Consider the following 20587-nt stretch of genomic DNA (forward strand, 5'->3'; position numbering starts at 1 on the left):
TATTTACACGGGGCTGTATGTAGGAGGAGACTGAAGGCAGGAGAGTGATATTTACATGGGGCTGTATGTAGGAGGAGACTGAAGGCAGGAGAGTGATCTTTACATGGGACTGTATGTTGGAGGAGGCGGTGGTGGTATGTAAATGGGACTGTATGTAGGAGGAGACTGAAGGCAGGAGAGTGATCTTTACATGGGACTGTATGTTGGAGGAGGCGGTGGTGGTATGTAAATGGGACTGTACGTAGGAGGAGACTGAAGGCAGGAGAGTGATATTTACATGGCAAACACACTTGACGTATCAATGATGCACAATTTATTCAACCTAAAAACAATATTCCCTAAAATCTATAAACCATAAAACATAGGCTCAATATACATAGATCACCTCTATAATATTAGGAATGAGTCCCATATATCAATGCACCTGTCCCAAGGGGATTCCTATACCATATATACCGGCGTGCTGCCGCGTTGATCAATGAACAAATTAGTCCATATAAGCCAATGGTGCTGGGAATATAGCACAGTTATCAATGTGCCACAGCCGAATTCATGCAGATGTCCTAATTAGAGCTGTGAGGGACGGTGCAATAACTTTCTGATCGTCCACAATAGGAGTCCAACTGAAGTATACAGCACTTGGTAACACAGCACAAAGCCACCTGGTACGTAACAATACCATAATGTATGCTCCACCGGAGCTGGGTCTTTCCCGTCTTCACTGCCTCTTTTGCAGCGCTGATTCGCTAATCTCTGGAGTGGACTAGGATCTTATTATTTCCTCTTATAGCAGTCATCTTTATACACAATCACATTATCTCCATACGTACAACATATATTTAAAAGATATGTATAAAAAACATAAATAATACCACATATATAAAATCATATGCATGATTGCATATCAAACATACGGTGCTAATTGCATCCATAAAAACAGGATATGGAAAAAAACGCAAGGTCATGCAGTCACCTATCGACAAACCGCACAGGTGTGAACTTGCGTTTCCTGTGCGATTTGTGCCGTTATCTACCGGGGAATCTAGTGTTTAGCCCAAATATAAGTAAAGAAAGAGTAGAGTTTCTTAATTTGGAGATATGTGTATATGGGGACCAATTACGCTGCAGCACATACTTCAAACCAGTAACTAAAAATAGCTTTATTAGGTTTGCAAGCGGTCATCTTCCACGATGGCTGATCAATGTCCCCACCACCGCTAAGGCATATCTGAGAGGATTGCTCTTTAAAAAGGTGAACTATTGGAAAAAAAAGTACAAGAGAACTAGGTAATGCACTGGAAAAAAAATTACAAGAAGTAAGAATAACTTGCATGACACACCCCACTGAGTATAATAAGAAAATATGGGAGGAAGAACAAGAAAAGTTAAAGGCATATCAAATGGATAGAAGTAGGAAAGAACTACTCTTTCAAGGGATCCGTTTAACTTCTGAGGGAGAAAAGGTTGGTAAAATTTTGGCAAATATAGTAAGAAATCAAAGAGGGAAATCCTGGATAGGGGCGATTAAAGATAAAAAGGGTGAAATAATTAGTGCACTGGAAGGAATTAAAGAAGTGTTTCTAGAATATTTACAGGAACTATATAAATCTAGGGTACAATATACAAAACAAGATCTGGACCTATACCTAGACAGGATATCTCTTGGAGAAATATCTCAGGCCCAAAAAATATATCTAGAAAAAGAAATATCGATGGCGGAAATAAACGAGGTTTTGGGGAAGGTAAAATCCGATAAAGCACCAGGAAGTGATATGCTTCCTTTTGAAATATACAAAACTTTGTTCTCAGGTGTTAGTACCAGAGTTAAAAATAACACTGAATGAGGCCCAAAAAATAGGTGAGTTACTGGAATCTATGAAAGAGGCAATTATCACCTTAATCCCAAAAAAGGGTAAGGAACAACTAGACCCTGGATCATACAGGCCAATATCTCTTCTAAATACGGACGCCAAAATTTTGGCAAAAGTTTTGGCCGATAGGCTATCGAAGGTGATTAGTGGCGTTATAAATGAAGACCAGACAGGTTTTATACCCGGGAGAACGATATATTCAAATATAAGAAGGCTGTTTCTAAATATTGAAGCTAATAGACTAGAACCAGGGGAGAAAGCGGTACTTTCACTGGACGCCCAAAAGGCATTCGATTGCATTGAATGGGAGTACTTGTGGGAAGTATTAAAAAGGGTTGGTATAGGGGAGGGATTCATAAGATGGATTCAGTTAATATACTATAATCCTAGGGCTAGAGTGATGGTGGACGGGAACTTGTCCCTGCCCCTTGCCCTGTATTGGGGCACTAGGCAGGGATGCCCTCTCTCTCCACTATTATTCGCTATTGCGATCGAGCCGCTTGCATGTATAATAAGAAACGATAGGGAGATTAAAGGCTTTCAATACGAGGGAGGAGAACAAAAACTGTTAATGTATGCGGATGATATTTTATTATTTATGCACAACACTGGAGATCAGTTTAATAGAGTAATAGATATAATAGATACATTTGGATCCTTTTCTGGATTAAACATTAACTGGGGGAAATCACATATGTTGATGCTGGGCGATATACAACCACAGGGAGATCTAAGGGTGCATCTGTTAGAGAAACACAAGAATTTTAAATATTTAGGTATACAAATATCAGGAAATATAACAGAATATGAAAAATTAAATGTACTCCCCTTATTGAAGGAATTTAGGATTAAAATACATATTTGGCGAAGATTACCAATGTTAATACAGGGTCGGGTAAATTTAATAAAAATGATTTTTCTCCCTAAAATACTTTATGTTCTTCAAAATGCCCCACTGAGGCTACCACAGAGTATTTTTAAGTTACTTGATAACTTAATGGGGGATTTTTTTTGGAAAGGAACTGTTCCTAGAATAAAGAAAGAAGTGTTACAGCTCCCAGTGAGAGAGGGAGGACTGGCTGTCCCGAATTGGTATTTTTATTATTTAATATCACAATATGGTCACATAAAAGGGAGTTTAAATGGTTTAGTAGGTAGACCGGTTATAAACAGATTGGGGTGGAAAGAGGAATGGAAATATTTAGAGGTATTGGAATCAGGTACACTGGGGAAAAAGAATACAGGGAATAGAATATTAAATTTATTGGAATATATATGGTTAGAGATTAAAAAAACACTAGACATTACAGGGTTTTTGCACTACACACCTATATGGAAAAATATAAACCTTAAGGAATTGCAAACAATTAAGTTTTACATAGATTGGGAAAAAAAAGGGATAAAATACCTTGGCCAGATATTCGAACAGGGTAAATTGAAAGAGTTTAATACACTGGTTAGAGAATTTGGGATCTCCCAAAAAGATATCTATAAATACTTTCAGCTTAGGCATGCGTTGCGGACAGTTGCAGATGACAGATATAGAATAGAAAAATCAGATCTAATGTATAAATTTACTAAAATGGGTGAAAGTGGAGGAATAACTGCAAAAAGATATAGGATACTGATGGAGGTTAAAAAGAAACGGATCGTAATACTTGCCAAAAAAATAATAATGGGAAAACGAACTTCAATCTTTTACGGAAGAGAAATGGAAAGATGCCCTGAGAAGTTACTCTGGGGTCTCTGATAGGGGTTCACACAAGATTTCACAGTTTTTTGTGGTTCACAGGTTGCACCGATCCCCATGTTGCACCGATCCCCATGGATATTGAAAAAAATGGGTCTGAGAGTCTCGGATAAATGTATAAAATGTGGGAGAGAGAGTGCCGACTCAATACACTGTTTTTGGAGATGCCCAAGATTGGTCAGATATTGGATAGAAATAGTAGAGACTGTCAACTCAATTCTGAAGGTTTTAATATCTGAAGACCCTGTGATTTGTATATTAGGGGCAATCGAACACTTGAATTTAAATAGAGATAAACGAATGGTTCTCTGTAAGGTGCTGTTCCAAGCTAGACTCCTTATACTTAAGAAATGGGTAGGGGCGGACTCTCCAACAGTGGGACAATGGAAAAAAGCAGTGGACAACCTGATTAAAGAAGAACGGGTGAGGGAGGGCCATAATAAAAAACCCAAAAGTATTGATGAAGTTTGGAAGAATTGGATACTTTAGGGCTAGAGTGTTGAAAAATGTAATATATAAAAAAAAAATTTTTTTTCTTCTTCTCTTCGCGTCCCTTTCCTCTTCCTCCCTCACGAGGGTGGTGGGTGGGTAAAAGGGGAACTAAAAATAATTTTGTATGTACAGAAAAAGCAGTCTGTTCTGGTGAAAATGGAAATGCTACTATTTTTTTTGTGGATATTGAACCAAGACTGTTGAAATGATATGTGTAAGTTATTATTGTTGATTATAATAAAATTTATATATATTTTTTTTTTTAAATAAATAAAAATGTCCCCACCAGTCAGTTTCGAAGACTAAAATGGAATTGTACTGAAGAGAGCAAATTTGAGGATGAAGCTATTGGGTTGAGACAACAATTATTAGAAAGGGATTATCCAGTGCAGATAATAGATAGGTCTTTAGAAAAGGTGAAAAAAATGGAGAGGAAGGATTTCTTCTCTGCTAGTACCCCTCAACAACAGGATGAAACTTTGAGAATTGTCCTTCCATTCAATTCCCAATATAAGATAATGGAAAGAAGTATACGGAGACATTGGGGACACCTACTAAATGACAAACTTATAGGTCCCCTTCTGAGTGAGGTGCCAAAGATTTCCTACACAAGAGCAGGAAATTTAGCCGGAAAAGAAGCTCTGATGGTGAAAAGAAAAAGAGATGGACATAATAAAGAAAATTGGTTGGCGGTTAATGGTTTCTTTAGATGTGTTAGATGTGCTAATTGTAGAATCACTACTTTCCCTAAGAAAACTATGAAGGTGGAATCAACAGTCAATTCCTTTAGTTTGGACATACAAGAATGTTTGACGTGTGATTCCACGGACGTTATATACTTGCTGGAATGCAGCTGCTGAAAGCAGTATATAGGGAGAACAAAAAGAACCCTCAAAAAGAGGGTAGCGGAACACATCTCAAACATCAAGAAAGGTCTTCACACACATTCATTATCAAAACACTTCAAGGTAAAGCACAATTGTGACCCGACCTGTTTAAGATTTACGGCAATTGAGAGGGTCAAAAAGTTGTGGAGAGGGGGGAATCATATAGCACACATGTCGAGACAGGAATCGCGAAGGATTTTTGAATATGACACGATTATCCCGAGGGGCTTGAATGCTGAAATGGAGGTCTTTGGGTTCCTGTGACGGGAGTTGCCCGGTGGGGATGGGACGTTTATCGACACTCCGATTTCCCCTCCCTGTCGGACAGCTCTCCCTTACACGTCACTCACTTCTTTTACAACTACCCCAATTTGGGGACCCGGGGTCTCCATGTTCAGAGGGTCCCTGATACACAACATATACTTGATAACATTTTCTTGGGATCAATGTCCACTCTGGGGCCCTTATATAGACATTATGGTGAAGTAATGAGGTGCCTACACCATTTATAGGGTATCCACATTTAGGGGGAAGCATGTATCCATTCATACATGGTACCACGGTAGATAAAGGCACAAATCGCACAGAAAACGCAAGTTCACACCTGTGCGGTTTTGGTGCGTTTTGTCGATAGGTGACTGCATGACCTTGCGGTTTTCTCCATATCCTGTTTTTATGGATGCAATTAGCACCGTATGTTTGATATGCAATCATGCATATTATTTTATATATGTGGTCTTATTTATGTTTTTTTTATACATATCTTTTAAATATGTTGTACGTATGGAGATAATGTGACTCTGTGTATAAAGATGACTGCTATAAGAGGAAATAATAAGATCCTAGTCCACACCAGAGATTAGCGAATGCACGATAGTGTGAAGTATCATGGGAGTAGGTGCCCCATATATAAGAGTGAGGATATGCTCACTCAGTTGGCCACTGAGGAAGAGGTACAGCACCTCGAAACGCGTCTGGCGTAAAGGAGTGAGCGTTGCATCAAAATCTGTAACAAGAATAAAAAGGAGAATCACTTATGTTACATGAAAATCAGCAATAAGAAAAAGAAAGGAGAACTATCTCGGTCCGGAGTCTGAGGAAGCAGTCGCCTACTAGTGACGTCATCTCAGCTTTACCCGGTCTCCTAAGTAACCAGGTCACGTGGGACGCCACGCCGAGGTCTAGCACACCACGTGGGACGCCGCTGGTGTGTGGCCGCCTGGGATCAGCGCTGCAAAAGAGGCAGTGAAGACGGGTAAGACCCAGCTCCGGTGGAGCATACATTATGGTATTGTTACGTACCAGGTGGCTTTGTGCTGTGTTACCAAGTGCTGTATACTTCAGTTGAACTCCTATTGTGGACGATCAGAAAGTTATTGCACCGTCCCTCACAGCTCTAATTAGGACATCTGCATGAATTCGGCTGTGGCACATTGATAACTGTGCTATATTCCCAGCACCATTGGCTTATATGGACTAATTTGTTCATTGATCAACGCGGCAGCACGCCGGTATATATGGTATAGGAATCCCCTTGGGACAGGTGCATTGATATATGGGACTCATTCCTAATATTATAGAGGTGATCTATGTATATTGAGCCTATATTTTTATGTTTTATAGATTTTAGGGGATATTGTTTTTAGGTTGAATAAATTGTGCATCATTGATACGTCAAGTGTGTCTCTTTTGAGTGTGCCCCTCCTTTGTATTTAGTATTTACGTGTTCTTTTTGGTCCTGAGGGTGGGACCTGCAGATGAGCACCTTATCCATACGGTGAGAGGTTGAGCCGCTGAGCTTTCTGTTTATGATATTTACATGGGACTGTATGTTGGAAGGAGTTGAATGGAGTGATGTTATTTAGGTGGGAGTGTACATTGAAGGGGGCTGGAGAGAGAGGCGTTATAGATATATGGTACTTTATGTTGGAGGGGGTCAATGGAGGGGAATGATGTTATTTACATGGGACTGTATGCTAAAGAGAGGGGAGGGATGTTATATACATGGGACTGTATGCTGAAGGGAAGCCATGGTATTTGCATAGGACTGTATGTTGGAGGCTACATATGTTCTGTATAATGGGACAATATGTTGGGGGTGACCAGGGCTGCCATCAGAAATTTTGGGGCCCCTTACACAGCTCAAGGCCTGGGCCCCCCCTCCTACCCCGCCCCTTTAGAATCCATCCTGACTCCACCTCCCCTCCACCCCCAAGGACCTACCCCCAATTTCATAATTTTTTTACAACTACAAAGACAGTAAAAAGTGATAATCAGTGATTTCAGTAAGGAATTCATTTTTGACCAAATAATATAAAGCCTGCTACCACGACAAGGTAGACTCTTTTAAGCAGGACCCTCCACTAACACTAACTACACTATCTGTTCTAATCTGCCCTAGCAATCTTCCCCTTGCACATTTAAAAAAAAACACTAAAAACTAAAAAAGCACAAGGTTTACTGTTACAGTGTTATGGGGGGATCTGTGGATGACGTACTGTTATGGGGGGAATCTGTGGAGGACTTACTCTTATGGGGGGAATGTGTGGATGACACACTGTTATGGGGGGATCTGTGGATGACACACTGTTATGGGGGAATCTGTGGATGACACACTGTTATGGGGGATCTGTGGATGACACACTGCTATGGGGGAATCTGTGGATGACACACTGTTATGGGGGAATCTGTGGATGACACACTGTTATGGGGGGATCTGTGGATGACACACTGTTATGGGGAATCTGTGGATGACACACTGTTATGGGGGAATCTGTGGATGACACTGTTATGGGGGATCTGTGGATGACACACTGTTATAGGGGAATCTGTGGATGACACTGTTATGGGGGAATCTGTGGATGACACTGTTATGGGGGAATCTGTGGATGACACACTGTTATGGGGGGATCTGTGGATGACACTGTTATGGGGGATCTGTGGATGACACACTGTTATGGGGGAATCTGTGGATGACACACTGTTATGGGGGAATCTGTGGATGACACACTGTTATGGGGGAATCTGTGGATGACACACTGTTATGGGGGAATCTGTGGATGACACTGTTATGGGGGATCTGTGGATGACACACTGTTATGGGGGAATCTGTGGATGACACTGTTATGGGGGAATCTGTGGATGACACTGTTATGGGGGAATCTGTGGATGACACAGTTATGGGGGATCTGTGGATGACACACTGTTATGGGGGATCTGTGGATGACACAATGTTATGGGGGATCTGTGGATGACGTACTGTTATGGGGGGATCTGTGGATGACGTACTGTTATGGGGGGATCTGTGGATGACACACTGTTATGGGGGAATCTGTGGATGACACACTGTTATGGGGGAATCTGTGGATGACACACTGTTATGGGGGGATCTGTGGATGACACACTGTTATGGGGGAATCTGTGGATGACACACTGTTATGGGGGAATCTGTGGATGACACACTGTTATGGGGGAATCTGTGGATGACACACTGTTATGGGGGAATCTGTGGATGACACTGTTATGGGGGATCTGTGGATGACACACTGTTATGGGGGAATCTGTGGATGACACTGTTATGGGGGAATCTGTGGATGACACTGTTATGGGGGAATCTGTGGATGACACAGTTATGGGGGATCTGTGGATGACACACTGTTATGGGGGATCTGTGGATGACACAATGTTATGGGGGATCTGTGGATGACGTACTGTTATGGGGGGATCTGTGGATGACGTACTGTTATGGGGGGATCTGTGGATGACGTACTGTTATGGGGGGATCTGTGGATGACACACTGTTATGGGGGAATCTGTGGATGACACAATGTTATGGGGGATCTGTGGATGACACACTGTTATGGGGGGATCTGTGGATGACACACTGTTATGGGGGGATCTGTGGATGACACACTGTTATGGGGGATCTGTGGATGACACTGTTATGGGGGATCTGTGGATGACACACTGTTATGGAGGAATCTGTGGATGACACACTGTTATGGGGGATCTGTGGATGACATTGTTATGGGGGATCTGTGGATGACACACTGTTATGGGGGAATCTGTGGATGACACACTGTTATGGGGGAATCTGTGGATGACATTGTTATGGGGGATCTGTGGATGACACACTGTTATGGGGGATCTGTGGATGACACACTGTTATGAGGAATCTCTGGATGACGCACTGTTATGAGGAATCTGTGGATGACACTGTTATGGGGATCTGTGGATGACACTGTTATGGGGATCTGTGGGTGACACTGTTATGGGGGATCTGTGGATGACACACTGTTATGGGGGATCTGTGGGTGACACACTGTTATGGGGGGGTCTGTGGGTGACGCACTGTTATGAGGGATCTGTGGATGACACTCAACCACTCTCAAACCCAACTGGTCAAACTTGTTAAATGGATCCCAAACACAATATGCACAATAACACCCCCCACCCCCTCCAACACTTAATTAACCCCTTCATGGCCTAAACATTTTTTTCAAAGCTGAACACTAAATAGGGCTGGGTGGGCTGGCAAGGGAGGGGTTAATAACAATGATGGAGGATCATGGCCCTGTGGGATAATCCAGAAAACAGCTTTGCATTTTACCCCTAAGCAAAGACCACACAACAAGTTGGACATGCAGTACTTTTAGTCCGGCGGCCTTTCGCCATGCACTGCCGTGCTGGGCCAGAGCTCCACCCCTGTCCCCATTATAGTCAATGGGGACGGAGCGGTGGTCCGGTGAAATAACGGCAGGACGGATCTGACAGGGTGAACAGCCTGTCGGATCCGTCCTGCCGCTAGTGTGAAAGTAGCCTTACAATCTCATGGCTTCTGAGCAACAGATCGTGTGGTCTTCACAGGCATCTGTCCCTTCTCTTATCTCTCTGCTCCTGTCCCTTAATCTTATCACTGCTGCAACAAAAGCATCAGCCGACAGCCTCAGTGTAAACTGTTCTAGTGACTCACGGCTCTTTTAACTCAAAGAATCGAATGAGTCTCTAAGTCGGATCTTTAGATTCTTTTAACCTGAGACTCATTCGATTCTTTCTTAGACTCCCTGTACTTGTGTCAGTGACTCAGACTCAGAGCTGCTAGTGCTTGCCTTGCCTCAGCTCTGATTGGTTGGTGGGCGGGGAGGGGAGGGGCTGGCAGAAGCAGCTTCTACTCTAGGATCAGATTACACTCCTCCCGAGTCCCTCCCCTCCCTGCTGCCAGCGGCTCTGCTATTGTGTGCTGTGACTCACTGACTCAGCTCTGATTGGTTGGTGGGCGGGGAGGGGAGGGGCTGGCAGAAGCAGCTTCCACTCTAGGATCAGATTACACTCCTCCCGAGTCCCTCCCCTCCCTGCTGCCAGCGGCTCTGCTATTGTGTGCTGTGACTCACTGACTCAGCTCTGATTGGTTGGTGGGCGGGGAGGGGAGGGGCTGGCAGAAGCAGCTTCCACTCTAGGATCAGATTACACTCCTCCCGAGTCCCTCCCCTCCCTGCTGCCAGCGGCTCTGCTATTGTGTGCTGTGACTCACTGACTCAGCTCTGATTGGTTGGTGGGCGGGGAGGGGCTGGCAGAAGCAGCTTCCACTCTATGATCAGATTACACTCCTCCCGAGTCCCTCCCTGCTGCCAGCGTGAGCGGCTTTGCTATTGTGTGCTGTGTGACTCACTGACTCAGACTGAGCGGCTTCACACGGATCGGCTCAGTCAGAGGAATCGACTCCTCCGGTTCAGTGAACTGAATCGATTCAAATGAATGATTCGTTCATGAACTGGACATCACTAGCAAGGAATGATCAATTGCCCCCCTCTAGCGATGCAATAAAGTTCAACTCAAGTGACTGACAAATGAGAGTCATTTTTTTTTTTTACATTGGAACTGGCCGGGCCCCCCCAGGGTCTGGGCCCCTTACTGGGGTATTGGCTGTACCCCCCTGATGGCGGCCCTGGGGGTGACCCATAAAATGGAGTTGCTCCAGATCGGTATAAACTATGTTTATATGGTCGTTAATAATTATTTTTTTCTCCTTTTTTATTCTCTCTCTATTATTGGACATCTTCTCCCCAGTCCATGAACACAGTGTTGTTACCGCACTCTGGCTGCCCGAGAGTTTGGAGAAGTAGTCGATGAACCTGATGAGAGCCCAGCATGTGTACTCGCTAAACAGCAGCCCACAGCTTCCCCCCTGACTGTTTGGATGCCAGCATTGTCCCCTCCTTGTATTAGGAATATCTTTGTATGGATTTATACTTTTAAAGTACATTTGGCAACATGATCAACGCTATATACTGGTGGTAGGATTGATGATGGTGAGTCCTTCATTGCTGCAATTGGATGCACCGTTCCAGCTTATTACTTTTATTCTTATTCAAATGAGGTGCTTGGAGCACTGGGAGGCTTGCCTAGCCCCTCGGAGCACCACTTCACCTTCACCTCTTCCCTGTCGCAACACCTCCTCATGGCCTGATTGACAGTACCAGGCATCCCGAATGTTTGGATGCCTGGTTCTGACTTTATCAGCGTATTCGTGTTTGGTCTCATGAGGCTTTCCCTGCTGAGATCCGCACTGCCCTAGCTCCAATGACATCATACTGCTCCCAAAAGAGAACACTTTTCTGGGAGGACACTGATGTCATCGAAGAAGTCTCAATGGCACAAGAGCAAGATTTCAGGGCCAGGCATCTGAACTGTGAATCAGGCCTTGCGGAGAGAGGAGGAAGTGAAGTGGTACTCTGAGAGACTAGGCCAGCCCCCTGTGGTCCAAGCACCTCATTTGCATAAAAATAAAAGTAAAGATTTTGCTGTAACTGTACATCAGATTGTGGCAACAGAGGGCTCATTTAACCACCTCCCGACCGCTGTACGCATATATGCGTCCGGGAGGTGGTTGCTTTACTCCTCCTGGACGCATATACGCGTCTTCTCGCGAGACGCGAGATTTCCTGTGAACGCGCGCGCACAGGCGCGCGCGCTCACAGGAACGGAAGGTAAGCGAGTGGATCTCCAGCCTGCCAGCGGCGATCGCTCGCTGGCAGGCTGGAGATCCGAATTTTTTAACCCCTAACAGGTATATTAGACGCTGTTTTCATAACAGCGTCTAATATACCTCCTACCTGGTCCTCTGGTGGTCCCTTTTGTTAGGATCGACCACCAGAGGACTCAGGTAGGTCAGTACAGTCCCACCAAACACCACACTACACTACACTACACCCCCCCCCCCCGTCACTTATTAACCCCTTATAAACCCATGATCACCCCATATAAACTCCCTGATCACCCCCCTGTCATTGATCACCGCCCTGTCATTGATCACCCCCCTGTCAGGCTCCGTTCAGACGTCCGTATGATTTTTACGGATCCACGGATACATGGATCGGATCCGCAAAAAGCATACGGACGTCTGAATGGAACCTTACAGGGGGGTGATCAATGACAGGGGGTGATCACCCATATACACTCCCTGATCACCCCCTGTCATTGATCACCCCCCTGTCATTGATCACCCCCCTGTAAGGCTCCATTCAGACGTCCGCATGATTTTTACGGATCCGATCCATGTATCCATGGATCCGTAAAAATCATGCGGACGTCTGAATGGAGCCTTACAGGGGGGGTGATCAGTGACAGGGGGGTGATCACCCTGATTACCCTGATCACCCCCTGTCATTGATAACCCCCCTGTAAGGCTCCATTCAGACGTCCGCATGCGTTCTGTGGATCCGATCCATGTATCCATGGATCCGTAAAAATCATGCGGACGTCTGAATGGAGCCTTACAGGGGGGTGATCAGTGACAGGGGGGTGATTACCCTGATCACCCCCTGTCATTGATAACCCCCCTGTAAGGCTCCATTCAGACGTCCGCATGCGTTCTGTGGATCCGATCCATGTATCCATGGATCCGTAAAAAATCATGCGGATGTCTGAATGGAGCCTTACAGGGGGGGTGATCAGTGACAGGGGGGTGATCACCCTGATTACCCTGATCACCCCCTGTCATTGATAACCCCCCTGTAAGGCTCCATTCAGACGTCCGCATGCGTTCTGTGGATCCGATCCATGTATCCATGGATCCGTAAAAATCATGCGGACGTCTGAATGGAGCCTTACAGGGGGGGTGATCAGTGACAGGGGGGTGATCACCCTGATTACCCTGATCACCCCCTGTCATTGATAACCCCCCTGTAAGGCTCCATTCAGACGTCCGCATGCGTTTTGTGGATCCGATCCATGTATCCATGGATCCGTAAAAAATCATGCGGATGTCTGAATGGAGCCTTACAGGGGGGGTGATCAGTGACAGGGGGGTGATCACCCTGATCACCCCCTGTCATTGATAACCCCCCTGTAAGGCTCCATTCAGACGTCCGCATGCGTTCTGTGGATCCGATCCATGTATCCATGGATCCGTAAAAAATCATGCGGATGTCTGAATGGAGCCTTACAGGGGGGGTGATCAGTGACAGGGGGGTGATCACCCTGATTACCCTGATCACCCCCTGTCATTGATAACCCCCCTGTAAGGCTCCATTCAGACGTCCGCATGCGTTCTGTGGATCCGATCCATGGATCCGTAAAAAATCATGCGGATGTCTGAATGGAGCCTTACAGGGGGGGTGATCAATGACAGGGGGGTGATCAGGGAGTCTATATGGGTGATCACCCCCCTGTCATTGATCACCCCCCTGTCATTGATCACCCCCCCTGGTAAGGCTCCATTCAGACATTTTTTTTGGCACAAGTTAGCGGAAATTTTTTGTTTGTTTTTGTTTTTGTTTTTTCTTACAAAGTCTCATATTCTACTAACTTGTGTCAAAAAATAAAATCTCACATGGACGCACCATACCCCTCACGGAATCCAAATGCGTAAACATTTTTAGACATTTATATTCCAGACTTCTTCTCACGCTTTAGGCCCCCTGCCCTGGCTCATTGAATACCTTGGGGTGTCTTCTTTCCAAAGTGGGGTCACATGTGGGGTATTTATACTGCCCTGGCTTTTTAGGGGCCCGAAAGTGTGAGAAGAAGTCTGGGATCCAAATGTCTAAAAATGCCCTCCTAAAAGGAATTTGGGCCCCTTTGCGCATCTAGGCTGCAAAAAAGTGTGACACATCTGGTATCGCCGTACTCAGGAGAAGTTGGGGAATGTGTTTTGGGGTGTCATTTTACATATACCCATGCTGGGTGAGAAAAATATCTTGGTCAAATGCCAACTTTGTATAAAAAAATGGGAAAAGTTGTCTTTTGCCAAGATATTTCTCTCACCCAGCATGGGTATATGTAAAATGACACCCCAAATCACATTGCCCAACTTCTGCTGAGTACGGCAATACCAGATGTGTGACACTTTTTTGCAGCCAAGGTGGGCAAAGGGGCACCTTTCGGATTTCGCAGGCCATTTTTTACACATTTTGATTGCAAGGTACTTCTTACACATTTGGGCCCCTAAATTGCCAGGGCAGTATAACTACGCCACAAGTGACCCCATTTTGGAAAGAAGACACCCCAAGGTATTCCGTGGGGGGCACGGCGAGTTCCTAGAATTTTTTATTTTGTCACAATTTAGCGGAAAATGATGATTTTTCTTTTTTTTTCTTTTTTCCTTACAAAGTCTCATATTCCACTAACTTGCGACAAAAAATAAAAAATTCTAGGAACTCGCCATGCCCCTCACGGAATACCTTGGGGTGTCTTCTTTCCAAAATGGGGTCACTTGTGGCGTAGTTATACTGCCCTGGCAATTTAGGGGCCCATATGTGTGAGAAGAACTTTGCAATCAAAATCTGTAAAAAATGACCGGTGAAATCCGAAAAGTGCACTTTGGAATATGTGCCCCTTTGCCCACCTTGGCATCAAAAAAGTGCGACACATCTGGTATCGCCGTACTCAGGAGAAGTTGGGGAATGTGTTTTGGGGTGTCATTTTACATATACCCATGCTGGGTGAGAAAAATATCTTGGTCAAATGCCAACTTTGTATAAAAAAATGGGAAAAGTTGTCTTTTGCCAAGATATTTCTCTCACCCAGCATGGGTATATGTAAAATGACACCCCAAATCACATTCCCCAATTTCTCCTGAGTACGGCGATACCAGATGTGTCACACTTTTTTGATGCCAAGGTGGGCAAAGGGGCACATATTCCAAAGTGCACTTTTCGGATTTCACCGGTCATTTTTTACAGATTTTGATTGCAAAGTTCTTCTCACACATATGGGCCCCTAAATTGCCAGGGCAGTATAACTACGCCACAAGTGACCCCATTTTGGAAAGAAGACACCCCAAGGTATTCCGTGAGGGGCATGGCGAGTTCCTAGAATTTTTTATTTTTTGTCGCAAGTTAGTGGAATATGAGACTTTGTAAGGAAAAAAGAGAAAAAATAAAATCATCATCATTTTCCGCTAACTTGTGACAAAAAATAAAAAGTTCTATGAACTCACTATGCCCATCAGCGAATACCTTAGGGTGTCTACTTTCCGAAATGGGGTCATTTGTGGGGTTTTTCTACTGTTTGGGCATTGTAGAACCTCAGGAAACATGACAGGTGCTCAGAAAGTCAGAGCTGCTTCAAAAAGCGGAAATTCACATTTTTGTACCATAGTTTGTAAATGCTATAACTTTTACCCAAACCATTTTTTTTTTGCCCAAACATTTTTTTTTAATCAAAGACATGTAGAACAATAAATTTGGCGAAAAATTTATATATGGATGTCGTTTTTTTTGCAAAATTTTACAGCTGAAAGTGAAAAATGTCATTTTTTTGCAAAAAAATCGTTACATTTTGATTAATAACAAAAAAAGTAAAAATGCCAGCAGCAATGAAATACCACCAAATGAAAGCTCCATTAGTGAGAAGAAAAGGAGGTAAAATTCATTTGGGTGGTAAGTTGCATGACTGAGCGATAAACGGTGAAAGTAGTGTAGTGCCGAAGTGTAAAAAGTGCTCTGGTCATGAAGGGGGTTTCACCTAGCGGGGCTGAAGTGGTTAAAGGGGTTCTCCGGGCTTAACTTTCTTTTGGCTAATACATGCTAACCTGTGGAGGAAAGATTATTGCTCACATACTTACCTTTCACAGTGCAGCCGTTCTTGAGATCTGCCTGCCGGTCACGTGGTCCCTCCAGATGGCTTTTCAGTGCTTCCGGCCGAAGTCCGTCTTCTTATCTTCCTCTCTTCTCTTCCTTTCTCCAGCAGGAGACGGATCGTCGCTAGTGACGTCACCGTCTCCTGCTGGAGAAAGCGCTGGCTGGCAGTCTTCACAGCGCACTAGGCTGAATGCTAGTGCTCATGTGCACGACCGCCGGTCACTCTCTGTATCGTACAGGCTTCTATGTGAAGCCTGTACTGACTCCTGCACAGCGCGATGTAAGCGCTGTGCATGTCACAGGGGGCACTGGATGGCACAATGGGGCAATGGTTGGCACAAGGGGGTCAATGGATGGCACAAGGGGGCAATGGTTGGCACAATAGGGGAACTGGATGGCACATGGGTGTCAACTGAGGGCACAAGGGGGTACTGGATGGCCCAAGGGGGTAATGTGGGGCACTGGATGGCACAAGGGGGCAATGGTTGGCACAATAGAGGAACTGGATGACACAAGCGGTGCAATTGATGGCCCAAGGGGGTAATGAATGGCACTGTTATGGGAGCACTGTGGATGTCATTGTTATGGGGGCTGAGTATAAGTGATAGGGCTCATGCACAGAACCGTATCTGTTTTGCGGTCTGCAAGTCGCGGATCCACTAAATAAGGTTACTGTCCGTGTGTGATCACATTTTTTTGCAGTCCCATTGAGTTCTATGGGTTTTAGATCTCCATTATGAGGACCAGAATAGGACATGTTCCATCTTTCGCATAACTGACATACGGATGTGGAAAGCACATGGACGTTATCAGTGTGTTTTTTACATCCTTATGTCAGTTCCAGTAAAGACAGAACATGTCCTATTCTGGTCCTCAAAATGAGCACCTCAAATTCATAGAACTCAATGGGACTGCAAAAAATGCGGATCGCAAAATGGATACGGTCGTGTGCATAAGGGTTTAGATAAACAGCTCAGCAGACAGGATCATACAAGATAGGCTTAGATACACTACTTAGCAGGCTGTGTCATACAAAATGGGATTAGATACACAGCTCAGCAGGCAGTATCATGGGTGTAGAAAGATGGACACAGGAGTTGTAGTGGGTGTGGCTGCTGCAGACAGAGCCGAGTGGGGGGCGTGTCCAGCCTGTGACTCATCACTGTGCAGTGCAGCCAGGCTTGTGTATCAATAAAGTTATGCATTAAACAAAACAAGAAAGGGAGGGGCATCGCAATACCTACTGCGCATGCGCCCGCTACGATTTGGACCGCACAGCCACAGTGGAAAAGGACAGGGGAGGGGAGTAAACGGGCGGGCAGGGGCGCACGGAGGGCGGGGTTATGAGCCGTTGAGGAGGTGCTGCCTGGGGCTCCGAGGATTGAGAGACCGCCCTGGGCACTTGAGAGGGCTCATAACATAATCTTATAAGTTCATTTTCGGCAAAAAGAAAAGTCAGTTTTCTACAACAAAGGTACCGTTTTTAGGTTCTGGGTGGATCATATAACCCTATTTGATCGGTCTAATATGCTGAAATGTGGTGACAGACTCCCTTTAAACATATTTCTATCAATCAAATGTGTGGTTTGTGGTTATATATTTTAATAAAACAGTTGGGTGAGAGGTTTTTTTTTTGTTTTTTTTTTGTTTTGTTTTTAACAACACAAAATCTAGAATGAAAACTTTTGTGTCTGTGAACATATTTGGATGGGCTCCCTTCTTTCACACACAAATTTTTCTGGTGTTTGGTACACCAAAAAAAAAACTCTAGAAGAACCGCTTAAGGCCTCATGCACACGACCGTATGTATTTTTCATCTGCAAAATATACAAGGGCTGCAACGATTAATCGATGTAATCGATAATAATCGATAACTGGATTCGTTGCCGACGAATCCAGTTATCGAATAATCGTCCGATTCGTTGCTATGCGGGTGGGCGGTTTACTTTAACTGGATTGCGTTCTGGCGGCGGTCGATCTGTTCCTCCTTGACGCGCCGGCGTGTCATCTCGTGAGACGCGAGATTCCCTGTGAACACGCGCACACAGGAGCGCACGTTCACAGGATCGGGAGGTAAACGAGTGGATCTACAGCCTGCCAGCGGCGATCATTCGCTGGCAGGCTGTAGATGCGATTTTTTTTTTTAACCCTTGAAAGGTATATCAGACGCTGTTTTGTTAACAGCGTCTGATATACCTGCTACCTGGTCCTCTAGTGGTCCCTTTTGCTTGGATCGACCACCAGAGGACACAGGTAGCTCTGTAAGTAGCACCAAACACTACACCCCCCACCCCCTGTCACTTATTAACCCCTGATCACCCCATATAGACTCCCTGATCACCCCCCTGTCATTGATCACCCCCCTGTAAGGCTCCATTCAGACGTCCGTATGTGTTTTGCGGATCCACGGAACTGCAAAACGCATACGGACGTCTGAATGGAGCCTTACAGGGGGGTGATCACCCCATATAGACTCCCTGATCACCCCCCTGTCATTAATCACCCCCTGTAAGGCTCCATTCAGACGTCCGTATGTGTTTTGCGGATCCGCAAAACACGGACACCGCGGATCCGCAAAACACGGACACCGGCAATGTGCTTTCCGCATTTTGCGGATCCGCACATTGACAGAATTATATTGAAAATGACTTTTCTTGCGGACAAGAATAGGACATGTTTTATAGGCTCTACAAAAAAAACGCAGTGTTCGCTCCACCGCAGTGACAGAATTTTCTTTTTTCTGATCACTGCAAAATCGCTGCGGCGCTATAAAAAGATCACATTTGAGGGGCATGGCGAGTTGATAGAAGAATTTAATTTTTTTAGGCTCAAGTTAGCGGAAATATTTTTTTTTGTTTTTGTTTTTTTCTTACAAAGTCTCATATTCCACTAACTTGTGACAAAAAATAAAATCTCACATGAACTCACCATACCCCTCACGGAATCCAAATGCGTAAACATTTTTAGACATTTATATTTCAGACTTCTCACGCTTTAGGGCCCCTAAAATGCCAGGGCAGTATAAATACCCCCACAAGTGACCCCATTTTGGAAAGAAGACACCCCAAGGTATTCCGTGAGGGGCATGGCGAGTTCCTAAAATATATATATATATATATATATTTTTTTTTTTTTTTGGCACAAGTTAGCGGAAAATGTTTTTTTTTTTTTTTTTTTTCTCTTACAAAATCATTTTCCGCTAACTTGTGCCCAAAAAAAAAATATATTCTAGGAACTCGCCATGCCCCTCACGGAATACCTTGGGGTGTCTTCTTTCCAAAATGGGGTCACATGTGGGGTATTTTAGAGGGCCCTAAAGCGTGAGAAGAAGTCTGGAATCCAAATGCCTTAAAAATGCCCTCCTAAAAGGTACTCATTGGAATTTCCCCATAACAGTGCACAGATCCCCCCCTCCAAAACAGGGCCACGCACAGATCCCCCCTCCAAAACAGGGCCACCCACAGATCCCCTCCAAAACAGGGCCACCCACAGATCCCCTCCAAAACAGGGCCACCCACAGATCCCCTCCAAAACAGGGCCACCCACAGATCCCCCCCAAAACAGGGCCACCCACAGATCCCCCCCATAACAGTGCCACCCACAGATCCCCCCCCATAACAGTGCCACCCACAGATCCCCCCCCATAACAGTGCCACCCACAGATCCCCCCCCATAACAGTGCCACCCACAGATCCCCCCCATAACAGTGCCACCCACAGATCCCCCCATAACAGCGCCACCCACAGATCCCCCCATAACAGCGCCATCCACAGATCCCCCCCATAACAGCGCCATCCACAGATCCCCCATAACAGTGCCATCCACAATTTGTTTTAATATGGCCTTTGAACATAATTTTTCAAGTAAAATCATATAAACATTTTTAGGGTCCATTCACACGTCCGTAAGTGTATTGCGGACCCACAAAACACTATAATAGAAAAGGCTATTGCAGACAAGAATAGGACATGTTCAATTTTTTTGCAGAGCCGTGGACCGAAAGTTTGGGGCCGAGGAACGGAAAGGCAGATGTGGACAGGACACTGTGTGCTGTCCACATCTTTTCCGGCCCCATTGAAAATGAATGGGTCCGCGCCCGTTCTGCATAATTGCGGATCGTATCCGGACCATTCATACGGACGTCTGAATGGAGCCTTAGGTCCCTTTCACACGAGCAAGTGCACATGAGCATTGTTTTTCACACATCAGTTTTTGAACGTGACAATCGCAGCATGTTCTATATTCTGCGTTTTTCACGCAGCCCTGGCCCCATAGAAGTGAATGGGGCTGCGTGAAAAACGCATTGCATCCGTAAGCAAGTGCGGGTGCGATGCGTTTTTCACTGATGGTTGCTAAGAGATGTTGTTTGTAAACCTTCAGTTTTTTATCACGCGCGTGAAAAACGCATCAAAACGCATTGCACCCGCGCGGAAAAAACTGAACAACTAAACGCAATTGCAGACAAAACTGACTGAACCTGCTTGCAAAATAGTGCGAGTTTCACTG

This window comes from Bufo gargarizans, chromosome 2 (assembly GCF_014858855.1).
Source record: "Bufo gargarizans isolate SCDJY-AF-19 chromosome 2, ASM1485885v1, whole genome shotgun sequence".
Taxonomy (NCBI): Eukaryota; Metazoa; Chordata; class Amphibia; order Anura; family Bufonidae; genus Bufo; species Bufo gargarizans.